This window comes from Protopterus annectens, chromosome 3.part0, assembly GCF_019279795.1.
Source record: "Protopterus annectens isolate FY-2018-M chromosome 3.part0, PAN1.0, whole genome shotgun sequence".
In the NCBI taxonomy this organism is placed as follows: domain Eukaryota; kingdom Metazoa; phylum Chordata; order Ceratodontiformes; family Protopteridae; genus Protopterus; species Protopterus annectens.
In genome coordinates this window covers 1,141,978,652-1,141,994,509 of record NC_056731.1, presented here as the reverse complement: position 1 = coordinate 1,141,994,509, position 15,858 = coordinate 1,141,978,652, and positions in this window count along the sequence as shown.

Sequence of the window (15,858 nt, the reverse complement as noted above, 5' to 3'; positions counted from 1 at the left end):
TCCCACAATACTTACTTCCCTAGACCCCTGTCTATCAGGGTGACTGACGTGATCCCTGGGGTGAATTTCCTATCTCCCATCCAATCGTCAAGGTTCCTTTTGAAGTGGGCCAAGGAAGCGCTCTGCTTGACATGTATGGGCAGTCAATTCCAGAGTATGGGGAGTCCCTGGGTCAGGAACCTATCCCTCCAGCATGTTTTGTTCATTGTGATGACAAGGTTTAGATCCCTGGAGCATGTGGCTCTGAGGGATTGAGCATGTCCAACAGCTCAGGGTTTGACATGGCCTTGTATGTTAAGCAGAGATTGCCTCTGAGTAGACAATATGCGACAGAGTACAGCTTGAGTTTTTTTAGATGGTCAGCATAGGCCTGTGATTCTTTTAGTGCAGATGTCTTGTGAGGTACATACCAAATGGAGCATTGTACTCTATAATGGGGCTAATAAGGGATGAGTACAGTGGGACAATGACCTCCTTTTTTCTGGGTGAAAAGCCCTTAGTGATGAGGTGTGCCACATAGAAGAATTTCCTGACTGTTGTAACGATGGGGTTATCAAAGGTGAGACCACTGTCCACCTGTGTCCCTAAGTCTCTCATTACACTTTCAGTGTTTAGTGTACCGCCACCTATGTGGTAATTCATGGGTACATGTTTTTTCCCAAAGGGGATAACTATACATTTCTTGACATTAAGCTTGAGAACATGGCTCTGGCACCAAGTATCTGTTTCTGTAAGGCCCTTAAGTAGAATATCCACATCATTTGGGGATTCAATAATAGCTCCCAGTTTGCAGTCATCTGCAAACCTTGTTAGCCAGAGCCACTTAGTGTTGGCCTGTACTTCAGAGAAGTAGATGCCAAATAAGAGCTGTCCCAGGACTGAACCCTGAGGTACTCCACTTGTCAGTTGTCTGGAGCCAGATTTGGAGTCGGCTACTTTTACAATCTGGGTTCTGTCAGTAAGCCAGGTGGCAGCCCATCGAGTGACATAGGGATTTATGCCCAGCTTAGTACGTCTATCTATGATTGCAGAGTGAGGGATGGTGTCAAAGGCCTTGGCGAGGTCCAGATAGGCTGTGTGGACCGCCTTACCCTTGTCCACAGCTCTGGAGACTGATTCAAAGAAGTCAATCAGGTTCAGGAGACAATATCAGCCCTTCACGAACCCAAACTGGGTGGGGTCCAGTGTTTGAAGGTTTTCAATGTCTTTGTTTATAAGTTCCATGATAATGCATTCCATGCCCTTGCAGATCAGGCTCGTCAGACTGATGGGACTGTAGTTCCCAGGATCCAAGGTGGATCCCCACTTGTGGAGTGGGATAACTGTAGCTGTGCACCACTCAGTGGGCATGAAGCCTGAGGTGAGGCTATGATTAAACATGACACTTAGGTGAGGTGCCAGTTCATTTTGTAGTTCATGTAGAACACAGCTCAGGATGTCATCTGGTCCCATGGATGCTGTATTCTTAGGTTTGGAGAGTGTGGTTTCTACCTGTGTGGCCATGATTACCGGAATTTGGCAATCTTTTGGTAATGAGATGGGCTCTTTAGGGGGTGAGAGGGGGGTGAAGTTGGCACTAAATCGATCTGCCAGGATATTGGCAATATTCTTGGGATCAGTATATTTAATGCCATTTTGTTGTAGCTCAGAGCATATCTGAGCATTGCCATTTAGATTCTTGACATAACTATAGAATGCCTTGTGGTTATCTTTGGAATCTTTGGCAATTTTATTTTCATAACTAGCTTTGGAGGATTTTATGAGGGATCTCAGCTTCTTACTGAGGCTGGTAAGGGTGTTTTTTGCATCCTGGGATTTTCTTCTTTTCTGCAACAGTTTCTTTCTTCTGTTGTATAGTTTGTTTATGGCAGGGGACCACCAGATTGGCTTCCTTTTTTTGGAGGAGAGCATCTTGGTTCTATTTGGGATGGAACGATTCATGCACTAGTGGATGTGCTTGTACAGTGCCTTAGTGTAGGATTCAGCAGTTGAACTTTCAGCTCCAGTCTGCATGGGTGTCATGAAGTTTGTCACTTCTGACTTGAGTAGCATGAAGTTGGCTTTGGAGAAGTTTTTTACGGAGGTTTCCTTACTGGGGGGTGGGGGTGGGATGTGGATATTAAGGATGATTTGCTTATGGTAAGACCTGACCAATGAGGGGGTGCCCACTGGTGTGGAGCATCTGTCTCTCATGTTGGTAATGACCAGGTGTAGGATATTGGAGCCCCTGGTGGGACAATGGATTAGTTGATCCAGGGCATTGTCATTTCCACAGTATCCTCACTTCATGGTAATGGCATCTCTATTTTCCTTATATAATGGAGACCAAATAGACATCTATGTAGAACATAATACATTTCCTAAAGATATGGGTACTTTTCTTCACCTTAGCTAGATGTGTTTTGGGGTGCTAACATTCTTCCTTGGGGAGCTGATGCAGTAGGCTTCTAAGCTCCTCTTCGAAGAGTGTACACATCTCTGCCATAGCTTTACTTAAAAAGCTCATATACAATGGGGGATTCTTTTATACTAGATGTCCTGGTAATGATTCCCACAATTCTTGACAAGCATGCCTTTACAAGGAGAAAATGGAGTGTAGTCCTGGTCCTAATATTTGTTCTCAAGACTGCATATCTCAACCTGAGAAGTTTGCTATGGTTCTTGCTAGCCACGTTTCAACTACTGACAAACAGTTTAAAAAGTGCAAACTCTCTTGTTTGTCCTTTCTATGCACTGTATCCACTTACCAATAGATACTGTTAGCTTTCCCCGACTCTTCTACAATAGGTCTATGTACCATCAACTGTCAGTTTAGGACAGCCCATAATGGTTAGTCCCCTTTCCAAGCTTGGATGGAGAAGTAAGAAAAGAGATTTCAGCACTGCAAATGTTTTCTGTATCTGGTACTGATGTGCTAACTGTTTAGAGATAGATTTCTCAAACCAGCCAATTTCCCATGGAAAGTCAACTCTCAGAATCCTGGTTTTTAGGTCAGCCCTTATGAGGAGTCTACTGTACTAGTGTTAAACATATGATCTAGGGTGAAGAAAACAGCATATTTTTTCCCAGGTAGAAATGTCAAAAAAGCATAGGGTGTCAGTGGGAGTGTATCCCAAGTAGGCAACAGCTCTCCTCCTTTTCCTCACCCAGAAAAACTGGTCCAGCATTTTGAACAGTTTCCAGAAAATTTGTGCTGTGGGGGCACCAGAACATACCCCAGTGCTTAAAACAATAAAAGGGATGCAAACATTTTAACCAAAGCTATCTTACCCATCAGGGACAGGAGTATATGCCATGAGTGAACCCGAATGTATGCTTTTTACCATATGGAAATAAGGTTTATATCTGCCATTTAATACAGGTCATAGAGCAACATTATACTCAGGTTCTTAGATGTTCAGTTCACCATGTATATGTGAAGCTGGGGTCTGACAACCCAAGGGATTTGTCTGGCTGGCTGACTGCAGACAGCAGGCTTTTCTACTTGTTCACACATAATCCAGATACTGAGGCAAAATCCTGAAGCAGCAAGACATCTTTGGGTATTCTCCATCAGGTTCTGGATCAGAATAGTACACTCATGTTCAAAGATGAGCACTTTGGCTACCACTCAATAGAGACATTATGCTGTAATGACCTCTGGGAAATTTAATCTCCTGTTCAGTGGTTCAGTGACAAGCAAGAAAAATATTGGAGACAAAAGGCACCCCAAACTAGTTCCCCTATGTAGTCTAAAAGGCTAATATAAGTTGGAGATAGTTATGACCCTAACAAGAGGAAAGGTATATAGCACTTGAATTACATTTTAAAACTTAGAGCAGAACTTCATATACCCAAGCACTTTCCAAAGGTATTGCCAGCACATCATGTCAAAATAATTTTCAAAGTCAGTCAGAAGAGCTACTGCTAGATCAAGTACATTATGCAGACTATGGAAATAAGTTTTAAATTGCACATATGGACTGCACTTAATCTATATTTTGTAAAACCAGCCTGATTAGGAAGGATAATACTAGGAAGCATTCCTCTTGGCTTTTCAGCCATGAGGTAGACATATACTTTAACATTAGTACTGAGCAGAGAAACTGGGCAGTAATTTTTGGGAGGAGGTCTTTGCCTAACATGGACAAAACTGTGATTACAGATATATAGGAGGAGGGGTTAATGTTCCTGGTTTGACTAAAGAACTGAAATTGCATCTGCAAAAGGAGTTGAATGAGACAAACAGTTCATTATACAATTCAGTATTTATACCATTGAGACCTGAGGTCTTGTCTGATGGGGAAAGCTTGACTGATTATGACATTTCTCCTTGTCCAATAAGGTTTGTTATTATTTGTTTCTGGGTTCCCAACAATATGGGGAGTCTGACTCTGCACAAAATGAAATTAGCATTCCTTATCCAATCCTCAATCTTGGATGTTGTGTTCCTACATAAAGATTCATAGATATTTGTAAAAGTGCTGGCAATGTGGGAACAGTTAGTTAACCATTTGGATGAAACATTGGACTTGATTATGCCACTGGCTTGGTGTGCCCTGCTTTCCTTGTCTCTGACTGCCTGTATCTTGTCCGGTTTGTTCCCTAATGTCCAAGATCAGGTAGCTATATACTCCATTTGTAGCTGGGCTTGACAATTCTGTAATATACCAAGATGGTTGTGCAGCTTCTTGTACTCACTTAGCTCAGGACTGTTATGGAAGCAGGTAGCTTTACACACCTGGAGTGTGATATTTAATTTATGGTGCAGCTGTTACTGCTCACAATCCAAACTCCTAGGAACCTAGTTATTGATCCTCTGTATAGAATATGAAGCTCAGGTTTTCTTGATTCTGCCGATATTTTTGTGGGCAGTGAGTCAAGCAGGTTTGCAGCTTAAAACTGTAAGACCCCCATTTAATGTAGTCAAATCCTTGCGGTTAAGAATTAAAAGTTTCAAGACGATTGCAATGAGGTCCATGGCGAAGATATTTGCAAAGTTACCCCAAAATGATCTGGATAAGGGGCTGTTATAATCTCGGTCTCCAATATCCCTATATGGTACCCTTGGACATTAACCAATAAAGTAAGTGGCAAGCTGACTGTCCTTCTGGTGTAGTGAGCTCAATGAAAAAGACAAAATATGTCTATTAAACCTCATTCTTCAGTGCTTTGCATATACTTGTCTTGGATCTGACATTTTCTGTAATGGAGAATATTCTATCCCTCATGGAGTCTAGCACTGTATTAAAATTACCAGCTAGGACTGTTGTCTGCCCTGCATATTGCAGTGTCCCATATGCTACAAAGAGATCAGTAAGGTTCATAGGTTCATAGGTTGGTACTAGGCTATCAGCCCTAGGGCCTATACAAGCCTAGCCATAACAATTCCCTGGCTATTTCTTCCCACACTATTTACTTCCCTGGACCCCTGTCTAGCAGGGTGACTGACATGATCCCCGGGGTGAATTTCTTTTCTCTCATCCAATCATCAAGGTTCCTTTTGAAGATGGACAAAGGGCCGCTCTGCTTGACATGTATGGGCAGTCTATTCCAGAGTCTGGGGAGTCTCTGGGTCAGGAACCTGTCCCTCCAGCATGTTTTGTTTAGGAAATGTTGGGAGTCAGTAATGTGGCCATATACATTACTGACAGTTATTGTGCTCTGATGTGTGGTGTATGCTGACCATAATCTCCTGCCAGCCCCCAGCTTAGCATTTCTCCAGAAGCTTCCAATCTAGCAACTGCCTCACTAGGGTGGCCACACCAGCCTTGGCTTTTGTGCACAAGCTGTGAGTTTATTCTCTCTTTTCAAAGGTTTGTAACAGTGTGCCATGCTTCCTTGAAAATTTACATTCCTGAATACAAACCATGCTTGCTTTCATTTTATTCATGTAAAAAGCATTATACATTTAATAGGGGAAATTAGATCCATAAGATTGACTGAAACACACAAAAAATCTCAATTACCAAAAGTGAGAAAAACAAAAATTGGGTTGGTTGCTTCCCAACACTTGCAAATTAAGTGTGACTCACTAACTACAGTGAGAAAGCTCTGAGTCACAGCTGCTCAAGCTACTTCCCAAAACCTCCCTTTAAGAGCTCCAAATAGTATGTCATTAGCAATGTGCCCCTTCACTAATAAGAAAACAAAAAGAGCAGATTGCAATAAGACTCAGTTGCTTACATTCAGTCATCTAGCAGCATTTTAAAATTCTTTTACAGCTTTAGCCTTTTTATCCTTAGGATAATTTTCAGTCCCCTTCGGTGACACTTTTTTCCAAATTGCAGACTGATAAAGTACAGTACTGGTGGAAGACTACGGGAAGGCTGCATCCTACCATATATTGAGATATCCATCTAATCAGGTTTTCTCAGCTGCTGCAGAGAAGACAATCTACTTCTGACAGAAAAGCTGTCCTGGAAAAGGCTCCTGCTGTATGATTTCTGCTGCCTTCTATCTGAACTCGCCTGCAGATCATTCTCCTCATTTGGTGCTGTCCAGTACAGAGATGGTTATTCCTGTGAGGTAGAGACTGTAGCATGCTTTCCTGGCCTGGCTGCATTTCCTGTCCTCTCTGGTGCTTTGCCATTCTGCTAGCTGGAGGCATTTGCCTGTGCACAATCCATGATAGTGGATTCATTATCTATTGACTATGGCAGCAGGTTTTCTCTCAGAAAGTCCAGAACTGCCTCCAGGGAAGAAAAGCTATACTTCCTGTTTTGAAATGTGATATGGAGATCTGCAAGGTGTTTGAAATGAGGAACCAGGCTATTATGATTATAGAAGAAGGAGACTGAGACAGAAGCCTACCTCCTTGGAATGATGTTTGGCCCAAAGTACCGGTGTAGACAGATTTGATGTTCCAGCATCAGAAAGGGATGCCCTTTGTTTGCTGTATGCAATACAATTCTTAATCTGCCCATCTCAAGAATGCAAAGATAATTTGTGCAGGTGGCAATCCATTTAGCCTGGGAGGACACAGAGAATAATGAGTTCTTTCAATGGTGATGGGAAGAGACAGTGACAAATTAATTTCCTCATTAACTGCTTTTCTAAGAAGACATGGAGTTCCCTTTATTCCACTCCTTCAAACAAACTCATTAGATAGAGGTTGGAATTCCTATGCTTACTTTGCAAGTTCTTGAACTATCACAGTGTGATGAATTCAGTGACTGTTGTACATAGAGACATTTCATGATCTGCAGTGTGACTCAGCTGTAGTACAACAATTTCCTCTAAGACATAGATTGAATAGACTCTTCAGGATCTTGCTGGTTGTAACAGTGCTCTGGTTTCAAGTAGGCTGTATCACTCAGAAACTTATTAAAAAGTAATGCAAATGTATTCATTTAATTACAGAGGTTCAGCAGTCATTGTTGGCTAAGTTTCTCCTGGGTGATAGTTTAACTGCCATGAGGTTGGTCAGTTCTGAACTACTTTTCTCACATCTAAAGTACTTCTAAGTGTATCCCTTTAAACTAGAGATAACTACTCAGATTTAACATTTTAATTTATTGGTGATGAGTAAAATGAATTTATGCACATGATAACAAAGCTTACTAGGGACCAGCCTTAATGCATGCTTACTACTCTTGCACATGTTTGTGAAACCTAATAACATTTGTAGTTTTATTGATCCACAACACCCTAATGAATATGCATAAAGTAAGGCAAGCAAGTTAGCTTGATGCAGATTTATTTTTTTAGATGTGCATTTGGTATATTGTCAGTGCCTGTGGTACTTTGGAGAGCTAGTGCACAGATAGTTGAGGGTTTAGATGGTGCTTTCAGTATAAAGTATCATTGTGTAAGTAAAGCTTACCATAGCAATAGATTTTCAAATTAATCACTGATGCAGTAACCTCAGCTATGTGGGGCATCCTGCCAAGGATCAAACCAGCTAGCCAGTTTCCAAAGCTTTAAGGCACCTTCCATATGCCCAAGCCACTGCTATGTACACAGTAAGCAGTATAAAGTCAGTGGCTAGGGTTTCAAAACTTCAGATCTTTCTTTCACCCCCAATAGAAGGGGACTACAGCCCTATCAAATAGGATCTACACCAATTAAAATCCCACACGTTTGCATAAAAATTAAAAAATAGGATATGGAGAGAGGGAAAGACTATCTACCGCAGCAGCAATTCATTTGAATATCTACTGTTATGGAAAATTTTCTTACAGAACTGCACAATGTTCATTATTAAAATCAAAACTGCAGTAGCCTAAGCTACATAGGATGACTACCAAAGCTTAGGTAATAAGGGAGGAGGAACATGGATCAGAGTCCAGGAGCTCCTGGAGAGCAGTCCTAGCAAAGCCTGCTCTGGACTTAAAATAGGAATTTAGTTTGTAATGCTTGGTAAGGGTGTGTACAGGTGACTACATTGTTGCCTCAATTATATTTCTAGCATCTTCCCCTTTCCAAAAGTCCACATAAGTAGCCAAAGCCCTGGTAGATTGGACCTTGACCTTCCCTGGAAATGACTTATTATAACAAAAGGCAATAACCTAGGGCAACAATTTATTAATTTTATGTTTTGACACTGCTTGTCCCTTTTTCTTGCCTTCCTAGGAAATAAACAGTTGGTCACCAATCCTGAAGGTTTTATTTCTGTCAGTATAGTATCTGAGAGTTGTCTATGGACATCCAGAATGTATAGAAGTTGTTTTTACTTATTTTTAGGCTCTGGAAAGAAAACACAGAGATGAATGGTCTGGCTAAATTTGAACTCTGAAACAACTTTCTTTTGCCCCCCCTTGCTACTTCATCCTGCAGCACTCCTACCCCATTGCCCCATATCCAAATCCAGGTCTTCCAGCATCTCCCATCATCCCCCATACTTACTTACAATACAGGCTAGGACTGAAGTAGATCTTAAGGACATCCTGGGACGGTCAGAGATGTCAACCATCAACTTTTTTATTTTATGTTATGACCTACCTAGTTATTCTTCCAGCCCTCACCCCTGCACTTTTCAACACAATGTCTGAGATGTATTCTCTTCTTTTGATCACACTCATACCTCCCCTCAAGGAGCATCATCAATGAGTGCCCTCTCCTCCAGGATGGGTATTCTCATCTCTGCCTGCCAGCATTACAGACACATGAGATGCTAATCTAACCAGGTTGCCTGGGGTGTAGTTAGGGCATTATCCTTCTATGCCATGCTATGGATTTATTTTCAAAGTAACACTATCCTTATGAAAAAAAATAAATAGGAATGACTCCCAATTAAAGCTTGTAACTCATTCAGTCTTCTTGCAGAAGTTAGAGTACTGTTTTCCAAGAAAGAAACCACAATTCAGCCTTACGAGCTAGTTCAAAAGGAAAGAGAGTTTTTCCAATACAAAATAAAGATCCCAAGGCAGACTCACCAGTCTAACAAATAAACAGATATACAAAACCCTTAAAAAACTGTTTCAACTGAGGTCAGATAGAAAGAGAGGATCTAAGGGCATTCAAGCACATATGGCCAAAAGATGAAACCTAAGAATAAGAATGACTAGAGGCTAATAACTGACACATAAACTATTGGACCAGAAGTGTCTGGGCCTTAAAAGTGCCCTGGTTCTTGGAATGGCAGCAACTAGAAAATCTTTTCCACTTCCCCATATATAATTTTCTAATAAGAGGTTTATTTGCCTCCTTTAATAACTGCTGTACATCCTCAGAAAAAAAGGTGCCTACAAGGAATTCAAATTCAATCATCTAGGCAGTCAATTGGAGAATTTGAAGATTGGGGTATATCAAACATCCCCTGTCTTCTGTGAATAAGCCCATTCTGTGAGGAAGTGTGCAATCAATGGGCTTATCCATTTTCAAAAGAAGGGAGACACACTGTGGCTGGGCCAAAAGGGGGTCATCACAATTATCTTTGGGGAGTCCTTCTGAATCTTTAAAATAACCCTTATTAGAGGAAAAAGTGGGAAGACATACAGAAACATTTCCATCCATGGGAATGAAAATGCACATGTCTTCCAGGCCTGACTGCAAGGAGTCTTAAAGCAGAATTTGTTTAACTGTGGGACTGGAGGTAATCAGATCTACTTAAGGAATTCTCACAGATGGACCAATTCCTGGAACATTCCCAGATTCAACATCCATTCGTGTTGGTCTGTCCTAGCCCTACTCATTTTGTTTGCAACAATAATTTTTCTCTGACGGAATGTAGGTAGGCAGGATGGACAGACTGAACTGAGTAGCCAGATCCCAGGCTACCAAAGCTAGTCAGCAAAGGGGGTGGTATTGTCTGTGATCATTAGCAGAGGGTCTAGAGTCCAAAGACTGTTTAGAGATTTAAGAGCATTTAGTAGAGACTTCATTTCCTTGACATTTATGTGTTTTTAACTTGTCCTGTTTGTTTCAGAGGCCCTGAATGTTCTTCAACAAGGAACGTCTGATGCATTCATGGTTACAGACTGTGTAGAGACTGGCAGGGAGAAAGGAAATCCTTGGCTGAAAGACAGCTGATTCACCCACCAGAGTAGTTCATCTTTCACAAACCCAATTTGAAAAGAAAAGAAAAGAAATGCTGTTGCTGAGTCCAAACCAATCTGACATAGCATTGAACTTTCCTCATGTGGATTCTGATAAGGAATCATGACAGTAGTAGATGTTATGAAAACTAGAATTTTTACATATTTCCTGGCAGGTTCCTGAGTCTGTGAAACTGTTTTTTGTAACTTTCTACTTTGTCCAGAGAAAGAAAAGCCATCATTAAGGATGCATCCAGTAGAGATCCTAGAAACACTATCTTGTGGGAAGGAATGAGAGAAGCTTTCTCTTTCTAATCTGAGATCCCAGCCTAAGAAAGAGATTTATTAGTCAACCCAATGTTTCTTAACAGCTTGTGAAGGAATCTGCAACTATCAGCCAATCATTTAAATATGGGAAAATGTGAATACCCCACAACCTGCAATGGTTAATTACAAGAGATAAGTGCTTTGTAAACATTCTTGGAGCTATAGTAACCCAAAAGGCAAAACAGAAAACTGAAACTGGGAACCAGTCATAGAAAAATGCAATAAATGTCTGAAATCTTCAATGACTTAGATGTGATGATAAGCTAAATCCAAGGTTACTGGGAAACTGCAAGGTGGAATGACAGGAAATGGACTGAAGAGAAAGCATTTCGAATTTTGCAATTTTGATGTGAAGGTTTATAAAGGAAAGGCTTAAAACAGTTCCCCAGGATCAGTTTTTCTTTGGAACCAAAAATAACCTTGAATAAAATCTTTTACCTCTTAGGTCTGAAGGAACAGGTTCTACTACTCTCTGAGATAGCATTTTATATAGATTAGGAAGGAACATTCGTGTCTGATTGGGTGAATGTGGAGGAATCCCTTGGAAGCAAAGAAGGGAAGGTGTGTGGCTAAGTGACTTACTGAAGAATTTAAGACAGAAACAGCCTCAAAAAGTAAAAGCCTCAAAAAAGAAAAGTAAGTGTAAGACGAGTTATATACCTCAAATATACATCTTTCCATCTAAAGGCTAACACACTCAAGTGCGCTAGCCGATTTAAAGCATTTACTGTTTGTGACCGTATCTTTTTGTCTGTTTGAAACAAAAAAACAAAAAAAACAAAAAAATATCCTTGTTTTCCCACCTTTACTGAACTAGAATAGTCCAGTTTTCAGATTTTGCTGATCCCTGGGCTGTGTCATAGTTCCTGTGTTGTCCATATCCTTATTTGGATAAGAGGAAGCTTCTTTGTTCACCAGTGGGAGTGGGGAGCACTGAGCAGCCTATTTGTCCCTAAAGGAGTGGTTCCAGCCCAGCAACTTGTAGTTTATTGGCTGTTTTGGGCCATTTCCTAGCTCTTTTCAACCCCCTGCTATAAAGCCCGCTTTAGCGTGCTTTTGTGCTTGTATACAACTCAGCACAGCTCCTCGTGGTGTCCTGCAGAGTTCTACAAGCAGCAGAGAGTGAAAGAGTGACTTTCCTTTGATTTATAAGTATTTTTCTGGCTTTCTTTTTTGACTGCTGTACTTCAACTGTATTTCGCCTAAAAGCATTTTCATATTACTAAACTAGCTCTGCAAGTTGATCTACTGTATTTGTGTTTGCTTCTGAACTGTTTGCACTTTAAAAAGTTTGTTTTTTGCTTAATTTAACTGTTAGGCTAACACACTCAAGTGCGCTAGCCGATTTAAAGCATTTACTGCTTGTTACTGTATCTTTTTGTCTGTTTGAAACAAAAAAACAAAAAAAACAAAAAAATATCCTTGTTTTCCCGCCTTTACTAAACTAGAATAGTCCAGTCTTCAGATTTTGCTGATCTCTGGGCTTTGTCTTAGTTCCTGTGCTATCCATATCCTTATTTGGATAAGTGGAAGCTTCTTTGTTCACCAGTGGGAGTGGGGAGCACTGAGCAGCCTATTTGTCCCTAAAGGAGTGGTTCCAGCCCAGCAACTTGTAGTTTATTGGCCATTTTGGGCCATTTCCTAGCTCTTTTCAACCCCCTGCTATAAAGCCCGCTTTTGCATGAATTTGCGCGAAGTTGCTCATAGAGCAGCATGGGCAGTGCCGGTTAATCAAGTTTAAACTATTTCTGGCTCCGCAAAGTCTGCTCTTCAATTTTTCCCTTAGAACTGCTCTACTTGCAATCTAAATAGTCTATTCTCTATCCGTAAAGCACAGCACTTGCTCCTAAAGCATTTTTATACAGGTAAAGCACTCTTAAAAAGAAAGTACTTCATTCACCTAAATCCCCTTGAGTATCCATTTCCCTATAGGTCCTTTCTGACTCAGTTACACAGCAATCCTTTACAATATTCTAGCATGTCGAAGGGTCAGTTGCTGGCGTCCTCTCCTGTTCAGCTGGTGAATCTGGGAATCTTGAGGCAATGTTACAATTGCCTCATGTACACAGACAACCCTCTCCTCCTCCCAACAAATACAAATATATGTGACAGATGCAACTATATAGCCAAACTGGAGGCTGAGCTCTCTCAACTCAGTACTGGCAAAACCAGTCAGGAGGAGAAGGTAACCACGCGCACCACAAACCTAGTCTCACATAGACCTATCACAACTGCAAACCAAACACATAAACACACAAAAACATACTCGGAGGCTCTGATTAAAAATCTACCAAAACAACAGAGGCCTCCAAAGCAGACACCCAAGCGATCACTACCTCAAGACATAGCACATGCAACACATAGTTCACAAAGTCAGTGTGCTAAACAGTCACAGCCCTTAAGGCCAAACAACATGCCAGATACACTTGTAATAGGTGACTCCATAGTCAGACACACTGACGTCCCACTCACCAGATTGAACAAAGAAAAGGTTACAGTAAGCTGCCTGTCGGGCGCTAGAATCTGCCACATAACACAAGCACTCAGGTCACTCCAAAGCAAGTACAAATATGACTCAGTCATTGTCCATGCCGGTGTGAATAACCTGAGACGTACCTCCCTGGACTACATGAAAAGAGACATAGAGGAGCTCTCTGATTATGTAGCCCAGGCCGGTATGACGCTGACCCTGAGCAGCATCTTACCCTCACCAAGAATGATGCCACAGTACAAATACAAAATGATCAGCTTTAACAATTGGCTTAATTACTGGTGTCATTCTAAGGGGATCCAATGTCTGTCTGCTTGGGATGACATGCTTGACAAGCCACGCTGCTTCGCAAGGGATGGCTTGCACCTCTCACACCTGGGCTTCCGGATATTGGCCAAGGCTCTTGCCACCCCCATAGTGCCTTTTTTAGGCAAGGCTCAAAAGACAAACCCACCTCCCTAGAAAACACAAGTGAAAAAAAACTAAGGGTATTGCTGCTCAGTGCCACAAGTCTAAACCTCAAGATGCATGCTCTCGAAGCCCTCCTCAGTATGGAGAACATCGATGTCTGTGCAGTGACTGAAACCTGGTTCAAGGCTCCTGAGAGCACCCCAGCACTACCAGGTTTTACCTCATATCATGCTTTCCGGCCCCAAAACTTGGACCGAACCACAAAAGGAGGGGGAGTATCCATATTCATCAAAGATACCCACACCTCCAGGTTAGTGGCAATGCACGAAGCATCGGAGACCATCCAGGTGCAACTAACCATAGGCAAAACTGCCCTACAGTTTGTAGCATGCTACAGACCACCCTCTCAAACTCAGGAACCCCACTCAGCCTTCCTGAAGATACTGGAGAGTATGAATGTCTCTCCAAATACCATCATATTGGGAGACTTCAACTATCCAAACATAGACTGGGAACATTACTCAAGCCCCAACACCCTAGCCCAAAGGTTCCTAGAATTCATAAACTCAAATGCGATGGAACAACTACTCACCACTCCCACAAGAGGAGATAATATACTAGACCTGATCATCACAAATATGGGGACAAAATGCTCCACACTGGAAGTATACCCCTCATTGGTGAGATCAGACCATAAATTAATCTCACTGGAAATCCACATCCCGCCCCCACCCCCTGCACAAAGAGACCACAGTGAAGAACTTCTCAAAAGCCGACTTTACACTTCTTAAGACTGAAGTGGTATCCTTCAAGGCCCCTGGGCCAATGGAAACCACAACCCACACCGCTGAATCCTTTATAAATGCCTTCTACGAGCACCTTCAAGAATGCATGGATCATGCAATCTCTAATAAAACCAAGACCCATTCCCCCAAAGGCAGGCACCCTGTCTGGTGGACCCCAGCCATTAACAAACTTTACAACAGGAGGAGGAAGCTACTACATGACAGAGCAAAAATCCCTAAAAGGGAAGGCATCTCTGATCAGTACTAGCAAAAAACTACGATCACTCATAAAATCATCCAAGGCCAACTTTGAGAGAAAAATCGCAAAAGACACAAAAGACAATCACAAGGCCTTCTTTAGCTATGTTAGAAACCCAGATATGCTCAGAGTTAGTCCAAAATGACACAAAATACACTGAACCCACAGACATTGTCAACATTCTGGCAGACAGGTTCAGTGCAAATTTCTCTGCCCCCTCCCCCCCAAAAGGAGAAATATCTATCCCAGCAGAGTGTAGCCTCCCTAACATCTCAGATGCCCAGGTGAGAGCCGCCCTCGCCAAAGCTAAAAACACAGCATCAATGGGACCGGACGGTGTCCCGGGCTGCATGTTACATGAACTCCAAGAGGAACTAAACCTGCACATAAGGCTGCTGTTTAGTCTTAGCCTTACTACAGGATACGTACCCAAAGAGTGGCGTACAGCAACAGTGGTCCCACTTCACAAAGGCGGTGCTTCTACGGACCCTGGAAATTACCACCCCATAAGCTTGATGAGCCTGGTCTGCAAAGCTATGGAAAGGTCATTATGGAACTCATAAACAAAGACATTGGGGACCTACAGACATTGGATCCTACCCAATTTGTCTTTGTCAAGGGCAGATCCTGCCTTTTGAACTTGGTCGACTTTTTTGAAACAGTCACTAAGGCCATTGATGAGGGTAAGGCAGTTCACACAGCCTACCTTGACCTTGCAAAAGCCTTCAACACAATACCCCACTTGGGCATCATAGACAAACTCACCAGCTTAAATGTAAACCCATATGTCACAAGATGGGTTGCAAACTGGCTCAAGGACAGAACCCACAAGGTCAGAATTGCTGGAGCCATGTCAGACTCTAAGCCAGTCACAAGCGGTGTCCCACAGGGCTCAGTCCTGGGACCCCTCTTGTTCGGCATTTATTTTTCCGAGGTGCAAGCAAACATAGGAGGATTGTGGCTGACAAAGTTCACAGATGACTGCAAACTGGGCGCCATAATTGATACTCCAGCAGACACAAGCATCCTTCAGAGAGGCCTCATAGAAATGGATAACTGGTGCCAGAGCCATGGCCTTAAACTGAACGCCAAAAAATGTATAGTCATACCCTTTGGGAAAAACAAGGT